The following is a 12,773-nucleotide window of genomic DNA, read 5'->3' as shown; positions in this document are numbered from 1 at the left end:
TGATGGACATTTGCAGATGTTTGAAATGTCTTGTAGCCTCCATGACTTGCCCAAACAGAAGTGGGTAAAGTAACTGGTTCCCACGCTACAAGGTCGTCCAGTGGAAGCTTATGGCAGAGTGGCCCCAGAGAACTATGCGGACTACGACTTGGTAAAATGGACCCTCTTTATTACCCCAGAGACCTACCGGCAGAAGTTTCGGGACTTGGCTAAAAGCACCCATATCAGCCATGAGGAATTTGCCAACCAGTTGCGGCACTTGGCAATAAGATGGATTAATGGATCTGATGCCAAATCCTGGGAAGAATTAGTGGAGAAATTTCACCACTGGTGCGCGCCGGAGGTGAAGTAGTTGGTAGTGGACCAAAGCCCAGCAACCCTGAAAAAAGCAGCCCGCTTGGCGCATCAGTATGTGACAATGAGGCCACACTGGCAGAAGCGCCAGGTTAACAGCCAACACCAAAGTACTGTACAATCATGGGGACACCCTCTTCTACTCACCCCCAAAAGCAAGTACCTAACCCTTCGGGTACCACTCGCCAACCACTGCCCCACCCTGTCCCTGGAAATTATTAGAGACCATCGGAGCCCAGGATGGAGAGAAAGTGCTACAGCTGTGGGAAAACCGGTCATTTAAGGATGGACTGTCCCACAGCCCCAGCACCCCAGACTCGTGCCCCTAATCCGAGTCCTGGGGCCCGGCTGGCTTCCTTAACTGGCGAAGGTGAGCCATTAGAGACTGTTTCCACCTCTGCCAGCCCAATGGAGTGTAGCGTGTCTGAAGGTGACTCAGTGGAGAGAGTCACCTGTGTGTCCAAAAGACCCACCAAAAACATGTTGAGGAACCTGCAGCTGGTCCAAGTGGGACCCCTGCAGGGTGAAGAACTAAGAGACTCAGGGGCCTCAATTACTGTTGTGAGTCCCCATCTTATTGATCCTGCTCTAGTATTGCAGGGTCGAACTGCCAAAGTTACTCTGGCAGATGGACTGGAGAAAGAAGTGCCTGTAGCAAGAGTGTATCTGGACTGGGGAGATGGCCAGGAGTTGCGAGGTGTTGCCGTTATGGATGGCCTCCCAACTGATGTGATTTTGGCCAACGATGTTGGGGCTGGAATTGTGACCCCATTTCTCAACTGTATTACCTGGAGCCAAGCTGCTAAGCACAGTCTTCAGGATCTACACCTGCACAACCCAGCTAAAAAACAGCAATCACCAGCAACCACAGCTTCAGCCAGCCCAGAGGAAAAGACCACATCTGCTATTTCTTCAGGAAACAGCCAGCACTTTGCCTCTGGAAAGACTACGTCCCCTAGCAATGCATAGGATGTTGTATCTTGCCAGTCTGATCTTGTGTGCAGTATGCCAGCTCCAGCGGTGAGTATAGCTGACCACAGTGACCCGCCTTTGACTGACCCCACTTTAACTAAACTTAGTCATCCCAACATAGATCCCCCTGCAGCGTATACTGACTTAGACGATAGTGAGGGCCGCAGGGAAGAGTTCAGGGTAGCGCAGCTCTCTGATCCCTCCCTGGAAGACATGAGGCGCCAGGCTGGCGGCAGCCTTCCATCGATGGAGGTGGGGAGTGTGAGCTGGCATAAAGGGTTGTTGTACCATATAGCTAGAAAGGTAGATGGGGTTAGACCAGTCCGGGAACAAGTTCAACTGGTGGTACCACAGGGCTTTCGCGCGCAACTAATGTCAGTTGCCCATGAAATCCCTATGGCGGGACACCAGTGCTCGTGCTCCCCTTAGGTCCTTGCCAATAATTGGATTACTGTCACGGGCACTAGGAGTCTTTACCCAAGGATCACCAGGTGATAAGCTTACCAGAGCAGTATAGGTGATAATATGGTACTCTGGTAGCGGGGTGATCACGGAACAGGAGACAGCAACTGATAGAGATGCTCGGGAAAGTCTATGACTAGCAGCACTGGTAATATATATGTAGTAATACACGAGGAACTGAATGGACAAAGGACACGTGAGGGTAGTCAGTGGTCTGCGGTAGCAAGTTGTACCACTGCTATAGTGAGGAGGAATGTCCAACAGAAACGAGGAGGTGATGAGAGTCAGCGGTCTGCGTTTAGCAAGTTGTACCGCTGTCTGGGTGAAGGAATGGGATCCAGGTGAAGGTATCCGGGAAGTCAGTGGTCTGCGTTAGCAAGTTGTACCACTGCTATGTGAGAGGACACTGGAACAGGTGACACTGGAAACAGGAATCAGTGGTCTGCCTCTAGCAAGTTGTACCACTGAATATATATGTGAGGAGGAGCACGGGGAGAGACTGCAATACAGAGGATACACGGGCACCTTGAACTTGATCCACAATGACATGCACAATATCGTAATGACTGAACAGCACTGTAATAATACAAAGTCATAGAAACTATCCGGGCAAAAGATAACACAGTCAATGATGGCAAAAGTCTCAGCGGATAGTGAGCTCCAGAGGAGAACAACTCAGTCCAGCAAGATATGCAATACACCAGCACAGTCAATGAGAAGTATGCATACCATGGTTCAGGAGTGCAGAGATACCTGAACGGCTGGAGGCCGGCAGGATGCGAAGTCCCTGGAGGGTGAAGCGGTAATCAAGTAGGTGCAGCGCACAGGTAGGTAGACCAGCAGGGGAACAAATACTCAGGAAGCAGTAGTATGTAGAACTGGACTCCTGGAGGACCCTGAAGAGTAGCGATGGTCTAGACGAGATGAAAGCAGTGAGGCGCAGATCCAATGCAGACTGGCCAGTAGAGACCAGCAGGAACACTGAGAAGCACGGAGAGCGGATCAGCTGCTGCAGACACGAGTAGAACTGAGGAGTAGCAGCCAGCAGGACTCTGCAGGTACACGGAGGTAGCGGATAGCAACCAGCAGGTGCAGCCACGATGAAACACGGGAGAGTAGAGCTGAGCTGGAACTGTTGAGCACGGAGAGCAGCGGATAGGAATCAGTTGTAGCAGTCTCGAGGAAACACGGGAGAGTTGAGATGAGCTGAAGACTGTAGTGCACGGAGGCAGCGGATAGGAATCAGCTAACAGTCACGATGAAACACAGGAGAGTTGAAGTAATCTGAGAACTGTAGTGCACGGAGGCAACGGATAGGAATCAGCTAACAGTCACGATGAAACATAGGTGAGTTGAAGTGGTCTGAAGACTGTAGTGCACGGAGGCAGCGGATAGGAATCAGCTAACAGTCACGATGAAACATAGGAGAGTTGAAGTGGTCTGAAGACTGTAGTGCACGGAGGCAGCGGATAGGAATCAGCTAACAGTCACGATGAAACATAGGAGAGTTGAAGTGGTCTGGAAACCACAGGAGTAGAAGTGGTCTGGAAACCACAGGAATCAGCAGCGCTGAATACACGAGGAAACACAGGAACACCTTCAGAGGCTCATGGGGAATGAGACTCCAAGATCAGGCAACGAGGTATGGACAGCAGGTGCTTTAAATAGGGAGTGTTGCCTGATCAGCCAATTAAGTTAAAGGAACAGGTACTGAAGGTTTTGAAAGGGCTGCGCATGCGCAGACCCTCAGGATGGTGGATGGCCACGGTTCCTAAACACACGGGAAGAAGCACTCACAGTCTGGTGAGTGACAGTACCCCCCCTTTTAAAGGTGGGCACAGAACGCCTGGAACCGGGCTTGTCCGGATTTTTGGAATAAAACTTCTTAAGAAGAGCTGGGGCGTTGAGATCTTCAGCTTTGATCCATGAGCGCTCCTCAGGACCAAAGCCCTTCCAATGAACGAGGAAACGGAGAACTCCTCACGAAATTTTTGCGTCCAATACATGAGTAATCTCGAAATCTTCCTCCTGATGAACTTGAACTGGCTGAGGTGCTGAAGGAGGAGCCGAGAAACGGTTGATGATGAGAGGTTTGAGCAAGGACACATGGAAGGCATTGGAAATACGAAGGTTCTTAGGAAGTAGAAGTTTGAAACAAACTGGATTTATCACTTGAATGATCCTATATGGACCAATAAAACGGGGAGCGAATTTCATAGATGGGACCTTCAAACGAATATTTTTGGTAGATAACCAGACACGATCTCCAATTTTCAGTGGTGGAATAGCCCGCCTCTTCTTATCTGCGAAAGACTTATATTTGGCAGATGTCTTCTTTAAACAGGTTTTGACCTGAGACCAAATATTTTTGAAGGTCTGACAAACAGTCTCTACAGCAGGAACTTGGGTGGGAGGGAGGGCAGGAAATTCCGGAAAAGACGGATGGTGACCGTAAACCACAAAGAATGGAGTTTTGGACGATGACTCATGGTACATGTTGTTATGAGCGAATTCAGCCCAAGGAAGCAATTCTACCCAGTTGTCTTGATTGGCTGAAGAGAACATCCTTATAAAGGTCTCGAGATCTTGATTGACCCGTTCAGTTTGTCCGTTTAATTGCGGATGGTAAGAAGATGAGAGTGCTAATCGTATGCCCAAGGTTTTACAAAGGGCCCGCCAGAATCTGGAAACGAATTGTACTCCTCTATCTGACACAATCTCAGACGGACATCCATGAATACGAAAGATTTCCTTAACGAAATGTTCAGCCAGAGTAGATGAGGAAGGCAAACCAGACAAAGGGACAAAATGAGCCATCTTCGAAAATCTGTCTACCACTACCCAAATAGTATTACAATTTTTACTAGATGGCAGATCAGTAACAAAGTCCATACTAATATGGGTCCAGGGCTTGGAAGGAATGGGTAGTGGTTGCAGCAACCCCGCTGGAGTTCTGCGGGAGGATTTAAACTGAGAACACAATTCACAAGAAGCAACAAACTCTTTGACGTCTCTCCTCATCGAGGGCCACCAGTAACTTCGAGAGAGAATCTCAAAGGTCTTGCGTTCACCAGCATGTCCAGAAAAACGAGAAGAATGGAACCACAAAAGGATTTTCCTCCTAAGAGTAGGAGGCACGAGGGTCTTCCCAAATGGTAGCACTTTAGTGGAAGAAGCAGCCAGCGAGATACATTTGGGGTCTAGTATAGAATGGTTGGAAACCTCTTCAACGTCAGAGGACGTCACAAAAGCTCGAGATAGAGCGTCAGCTTTCTTGTTCTTGGCAGCTGGTTTGAAGGTTATGATTAATTCGAAACGGGAAAAGAAAAGAGACCATCTTGCTTGACGAGGATTCAAGCATTGGGCAGACTGTAGGTATGACAAGTTCTTATGATCCGTGAAAATCGTCACAGGGTGACGAGCTCCTTCCAATAAGTATCTCCACTCCTCTAATGCAACTTTGATAGCCAGCAACTCCTTGTCCCCGATAGTGTAATTTTTCTCCGCAGGCAGGAGACCCCGAGAGTAAAAGGCACAAGGATGGAATTTTTGTTGCTCCGAACGTTGGGAGAGAATGGCTCCTAAGCCCACATTAGAGGCATCTACTTCTAGGAAGAAGGGAAGTGTCACATCAGGCTGTCGAAGAATGGGAGCAGAGGAGAAGGACTCTTTAAGAAATTGAAAGGCTTGGAGGGCCTCGGATGACCATTGCTTAGTATTGGCCCCTTTACGAGTCAGGGCCACAATAGGAGATGCAATGGACGAGAAGTCTTGAATGAAGCGTCTATAGTAATTGGCAAAACCTAAAAAACGCTGGATAGCACGAAGAGTAGTTGGCTGGGGCCAATGTAATACAGCATTCACCTTTTCTGGATCCATTTTCAGGCCAACTCCGGAAACAATATACCCCAAAAATGGAATCTGGGGCAACTCGAATGAACATTTTTCTAGTTTGCAGAATAATGAATTTTTCCGGAGTCTGGAAAGGACCTCTGCCACATGTTGGTGATGAGAAGGCAGGTCCTGTGAAAAGATCAATATGTCGTCCAGGTAGACAACGACACATACATATAACAAGTCCCGAAAGATCTCATTAACGAAGCACTGGAAAACAGCGGGGGTATTACACAACCCGAAAGGCATTACTAGATATTCATAATGCCCATCTCTGGTGTTGAACGCTGTCTTCCATTCGTCACCGGGCCGGATTCTAATTAAATTATAGGCACCACGAAGATCCAACTTGGTAAAGATCCGAGCTCCCTTGATGCGATCAAATAACTCAGTGATCAACGGAATGGGATACCGATTTTTAATAGTAATGGCATTGAGTCCACGAAAATCTATGCAGGGGCGTAGTGATCCATCCTTCTTTTTTACGAAGAAGAACCCGGCTCCAGCGGGAGAGGTGGAAGGTCGAATAAACCCTCGCTGGAGATTCTCCTGGATGTAATCAGATGTAGCTTGAGTTTCAGGTAACGAAAGTGGATAGACCCGACCCCTAGGAGGAGTCTTGCCAGGTAGAAGATCGATCGGACAATCCCATGAACGATGAGGAGGAAGACGTTCAGACTGAGCTTTATCAAAAACATCGGCAAATGAAGCATACTGAGGAGGGAGTCCCGGTGAGGAAGATGAGATGGAAGATTGCTGTATTTTAAGAGGAATGACTTGAGAAAGACAACGATGATGACATTCAGCTCCCCAAGACGTAACTTGAGGAGTGCGCCAGTCAATCTGGGGAGAATGACATTGAAGCCATAGAAGGCCTAAGACAATCGGACTTGTCGTAACAGGAAGAATTAAAAACGAAATCTCTTCATGGTGTAGCACACCAATCTGAAGCGTTACTGGAGACGTACTCTGGGTGATGAGACCATTGATGAGCCGTGATCCATCTATAGCAGTCACAGTAATCGGTGTTTTCAAAGTAATCACTGGTAGGGACCATTGATTCACTAGGGATTTAGAAATGAAATTTCCTGCTGCTCCAGAATCAATCAGTGCTTGAGACTCAAAGGATTTGGTAGCAAAGGAAATCGTAACATCAAAAGCGCAGACTTTTAATTTCGTAGAAGATGGAGAGGACTCCAGGGACCCTAACTTCACCTCTCCAGAACTAGTTAGGGCCTGGCATTTCCCGATTTCTTAGGGCAAGAACTGAGCATATGTGTGGAATCAGCACAATAGATACAAAGTCTATTCTTTACTCTTCGGTTCCTCTCCTCTAAAGTTAATTTGGAACGTCCTATCTCCATGGGAATCACAGAAGGTGAAGCTGGACGAAATTGAGGGGTTGAGCGAAGAGGTGCTTTAACTGAAGTTGTTTTCTCAGATTCTCTTTCACGAAACCTCATGTCTACACGATGGCAAAGAGAGATCAAATCTTCTAATGACGTAGGAAGCTCTTGGGTAGTCAGTGCATCTTTAAGTTTATTGGAGAGCCCCTGCCAGAAGGCGGCAATTAATGCTTCAGTGTTCCACTGAAGTTCAGAGGCTAATATCCTAAATTGAATGACGTACTGGCCTACTGTATGAGAACCCTGACGTAAACGAAGAATGCTGGAAGCAGCGGAGTTCACACGACCTGGTTCATCGAACACACTTCGGAACATAGAAATGAATTTGGCACTATCTTGTAATACAGGATCGTTTCTCTCCCACAGAGGGGAGGCCCAAGCCAGAGCTTGTCCAGAAAACAATGAGATAAGATAGGCCACTCTGGAACGATGGGTAGAAAAATTTTGAGGTTGGAGCTCAAAATGAACTGAGCATTGGTTGAGAAAACCCCTACAAGTTTTGGGGTCTCCATCGTACTTTGACGGAGTAGGCAGGTGTAGCGTGGGAGCTGTAGACACCTGGGATGGCACTGGGGAAACGGAGGAAAGCACAGGAGCTTCAACATTAGCTGTAACGGTCTGTCCAGATGTTCCTTGGGAGGCTAACGACTGGTAGCATTGAAGTAACAGCTGTTGGCGAGCATCCTGTTGCTCCACACGGGTGACCAGATGCTGCAGCATCTCTTTGGCTGTAGGTTCCGTATCTGGGTCTGTCATGGCCTGATCTTACTGTCACGGGCACTAGGAGTCTTTACCCAGGGATCACCAGGTGATAAGCTTACCAGAGCAGTATAGGTGATAATATGGTACTCTTGTAGCAGGGTGATCACGGAACAGGAGACAGCAACTGATAGAGATGCTCGGGAAAGTCTATGACTAGCAGCACTGGTAATATATATGTAGTAATACACGAGGAACTGAATGGACAAAGGACACGTGAGGGTAGTCAGTGGTCTGCGGTAGCAAGTTGTACCACTGCTATAGTGAGGAGGAATGTCCAACAGAAACGAGGAGGTGATGAGAGTCAGCGGTCTGCGTTTAGCAAGTTGTACCGCTGTCTGGGTGAAGGAATGGGATCCAGGTGAAGGTATCCGGGAAGTCAGTGGTCTGCGTTAGCAAGTTGTACCACTGCTATGTGAGAGGACACTGGAACAGGTGACACTGGAAACAGGAATCAGTGGTCTGCCTCTAGCAAGTTGTACCACTGAATATATTTGTGAGGAGGAGCACGGGGAGAGACTGCAATACAGAGGATACACGGGCACCTTGAACTTGATCCACAATGACATGCACAATATCGTAATGACTGAACAGCACTGTAATAATACAAAGTCATAGAAACTATCCGGGCAAAAGATAACACAGTCAATGATGGCAAAAGTCTCAGCGGATAGTGAGCTCCAGAGGAGAACAACTCAGTCCAGCAAGATATGCAATACACCAGCACAGTCAATGAGAAGTATGCATACCGTGGTTCAGGAGCAGGCTGTCAGACAGGAGTGCAGAGATACCTGAACGGCTGGAGGCCGGCAGGATGCAAAGTCCCTGGAGGGTGAAGCGGTAATCAAGTAGGTGCAGCGCACAGGTAGGTAGACCAGCAGGGGAACAAATACTCAGGAAGCAGTAGTATGTAGAACTGGACTCCTGGAGGACCCTGAAGAGTAGCGATGGTCTAGACGAGATGAAAGCAGTGAGGCGCAGATCCAATGCAGACTGGCGAGTAGAGACCAGCAGGAACACTGAGAAGCACGGAGAGCGGATCAGCTGCTGCAGACACGAGTAGAACTGAGGAGTAGCAGCCAGCAGGACTCTGCAGGTACACGGAGGTAGCGGATAGCAACCAGCAGGTGCAGCCACGATGAAACACGGGAGAGTAGAGCTGAGCTGGAACTGTTGAGCACGGAGAGCAGCGGATAGGAATCAGTTGTAGCAGTCTCGAGGAAACACGGGAGAGTTGAGATGAGCTGAAGACTGTAGTGCACGGAGGCAGCGGATAGGAATCAGCTAACAGTCACGATGAAACACAGGAGAGTTGAAGTAATCTGAGAACTGTAGTGCACGGAGGCAGCGGATAGGAATCAGCTAACAGTCACGATGAAACATAGGTGAGTTGAAGTGGTCTGAAGACTGTAGTGCACGGAGGCAGCGGATAGGAATCAGCTAACAGTCACGATGAAACATAGGAGAGTTGAAGTGGTCTGAAGACTGTAGTGCACGGAGGCAGCGGATAGGAATCAGCTAACAGTCACGATGAAACATAGGAGAGTTGAAGTGGTCTGGAAACCACAGGAGTAGAAGTGGTCTGGAAACCACAGGAATCAGCAGCGCTGAATACACGAGGAAACACAGGAACACCTTCAGAGGCTCATGGGGAATGAGACTCCAAGATCAGGCAACGAGGTATGGACAGCAGGTGCTTTAAATAGGGAGTGTTGCCTGATCAGCCAATTAAGTTAAAGGAACAGGTACTGAAGGTTTTGAAAGGGCTGCGCATGCGCAGACCCTCAGGATGGTGGACGGCCACGGTTCCTAAACACACGGGAAGAAGCACTCACAGTCTGGTGAGTGACAATTACCTTGTCAGTGAGTGGCTTTGGACATAGTTGGTCCCCTGCCTGTGTCCAGTAGATCGGGGAAGAGATACATCCTCACTGTGGTGGACTACGATATCCGGTATCCAGAGGCTGTAGCTCTGTTCTCCATAACTGCGGAAAAGGTAGCGGATGCACTGCTAGCAGTATTTAGCAGAGTAGGGTTCCCTAGTGAGATCCTAACTGATCAAGAGACACAGTTCATGAGTGAACTGGTCCAGTGTCTCTGGGCAAAGTGCGGCAACTCAGTACTATCCCCTACCATCCCTAGACTAAAGGACTGTGCAAGAGGTTCAATGGCACTCTGAAGCACATGTTACAGGCATTTGTAACTTCAGAGGGGGGGGACTGGGAACGCTACCTGCCGCACCTCCTGTTTGCTTATCGGGAGTTGCCGCAGGACTCTGACGGTTTCTCCCCCTTTGAACTACTCTATGTCCGTGGGCCTCTTGACCTGTTCCGGGAGTTTTGGGAAGGGGAGCTACCCACCCAGGATGTCTCTGTGGTGGAGTATGTGTTAAAGCTCAGAGATCGTTAGAGAGTCTCATGGGGCTAGCGCAGGCTAACCTATAACGGAAGCGCAGACGAAACAGAAGACTTGGTATGATCATGGAGAGCGTGCCAGAGTGTTTGAAGTAGGGCAGAAGGTCCTTGTTCTGATGCCCACTTGCCAGAACAAGCTCCAGGCTGTTTGGGCTGGACCGTACACGGTCTCAAAATGCCTGAGTGACATCACTTATGTGGTGTCATTTGATATCGACAGTAGGCGGCAGCGGACCACCATGTAAATATGTTGAAGGCATACCACGAGCGTATGGAGTCGGTAATTGCTGCTTACCGACTGAGGAACCAGGAAGTGATCCTCTCTGACCTCCTCGTGGACACCAGAGAGGAAGGTGGTGTAGAGGAAGTAGGCTCGGATGAGCAGTTGAGTGCCAGCAAGAGGGGGCAGTTTGAGGCAGTGCTGTGGCCCTTTGTGACTCAGTTCAGTATGAAGCCCGGTGGGACTTCCTTGGTGATGCACCATGTGGACACTGGTGAGCATAGGCCAGTTAGGCAACCTGCTTATCGGGTCTCACCAGAGGCCAAGGAAAGTATATACAAGGAGGTACTGGAAATGCCTGAGCTAGGGGTGAACCAGCCATCGCATAGTCCGTGGGCATCCTCCGTTGGTTCCCAAGAAGGACAAGACAACATGGTTTTGCGTAGACTACACTGGTTGAACGAGGTGACCGTGTCTGATGCCTATCCCCTGCCCCAAATTGACTCTCTGTTAGATGAGTTAGGTGGAGCAAAGTATATTTCCACCTTTGACTTGAGCAAGGAGTATTGGCAGATACCGCTGACCCCCAAGGCTCAGGAATGGTCTGCATTCATCACTCCATTTGGCCTGTTCGAGTTTAAGTCCATGCCATTTGGGATGAAGAATGCGCCAGCCACCTTCCAGCTTGTGGTTAATTACCTGCTGGAAGGGTGTAAAGGCTTTACTCAGGCGTACTTGAATGACATTGCCATTTTCAGTAAATCCTGGCAGGATCATCTGAAACATGTAGGGCAAGTGTTAGAGAAAACTCAGTGGGCAGGTCTGACCATCAGAGCAGACAAGTGTCAAATGGGGATGTCAGAGGTGCAGTACCTCGGTCATCGTGTGGGGGGAGATAGGGTTAAGCCAGAACCAGCTAAGGTAGAGGCAATTCGAGACTGGCCCCTGCCCACAACCCAAACACAAGTACTGACCTTCTTAGGGACCTCAGAGTACTACTGACATTTCATCCCAAACTTTAGCACTGTAGTGAAGCCCCTGACAGATCTCACTAAGAAGAAACTCCCCAAAGTAGTTGACTGGACACCTGCTTGTGAGCTAGCATTTCAGTCATTAAAGGAAGCCCTGGTTCGTGCTCCTCTACTATTGGAGCCCAATTATGACAAGGACTGTATTGTGCAAACTGATGCATCACATTATGAACTGGGAGCAGTACATAGTCAGGTGGGGCCAGATGGGCAGGAGCACCCTGTGTCCTATTTGAGCAGAAAACTGCTAAATTGGGAGGTGGGGTATGATAGACTGTCTCGGCACCTCTGGTAACCCTAGGAGACTGCGGACCAGGAGCCAAATTGTGCTGACATGGCACTCTGGTTGCCGCATGGACAAGGGGGGGAGGAGTGTGACTGGATCAATGATAAATAACTTCTGGTATAAATTTATTTAAAGGAAATAGTGCTCAATGTTCAATAATGTGTATATTTTGATAAGGGAAATCTTTAATTTCTGAGACCAGGGAAGAAACTCGTTTGTTTTAACCTTGCTAGAGGGAATGCATGATTTCTTAAGTATATATCTGATGCAATAAGCCTTTGTGGATGGAAGTCTTTTGTGTGTTGTGATGTGGGGAAGTGGCTTGTTTGGGGTTTGTGCCTTTCTTTGGGAATGTGTATTCTGGACTGTCTGAAGAGAGGCCCAGTGCTAATTAGATCTTTTGATGTGTGAAGGTCCAGGCAGGAACTTTTAATTAAGACTGGCTCCTAGATTCTCTGCATCTGAAAATCAGATGCAGGACATCACAGTATCTCTAGAACTTCATAGATAAGTGTAAATCTGGTATAAATTTAATTAAAGGAAATAGTGTAGGGCACTTATTTATATAATTGCACATGTGCTATTTCCTTTAAATAAATTTATACCAGAAATTATCTATCAGTGATCCAGTCACAATCAATATATCTTTTATACAGAATGATATTGTCAGAAAATGAATTGGGGTCCAATATGTACTTCTGTTCCCAGTGACCCATTAATAAATTCACAAAGCTTGGTTCAAATATGGTACCCATAGCGGTCCCACATGTTGGTAAATAGAAATTTTAAATAATTATGAGTTAATGTGAATCTTATAAGATCACAAATAAATACTTTATGGGTCTCATTAAGAGTAGTATCCAGAACAAGATATTTCTTACATGCTTCTATGCCTTTATCATGTTATATTGAAGCGATTGCACATCTATAGTGACCCATAAAAAGTCACACGACCATTCAAACGCTTTAAAAATATGC

The sequence above is a fragment of the Mixophyes fleayi genome, chromosome 3, assembly GCF_038048845.1.
Source record: "Mixophyes fleayi isolate aMixFle1 chromosome 3, aMixFle1.hap1, whole genome shotgun sequence".
Classification (NCBI taxonomy): Eukaryota; Metazoa; Chordata; class Amphibia; order Anura; family Limnodynastidae; genus Mixophyes; species Mixophyes fleayi.
The sequence above is the reverse complement of the archived record's forward strand: the minus strand, read 5'-3'. Positions refer to the sequence as shown.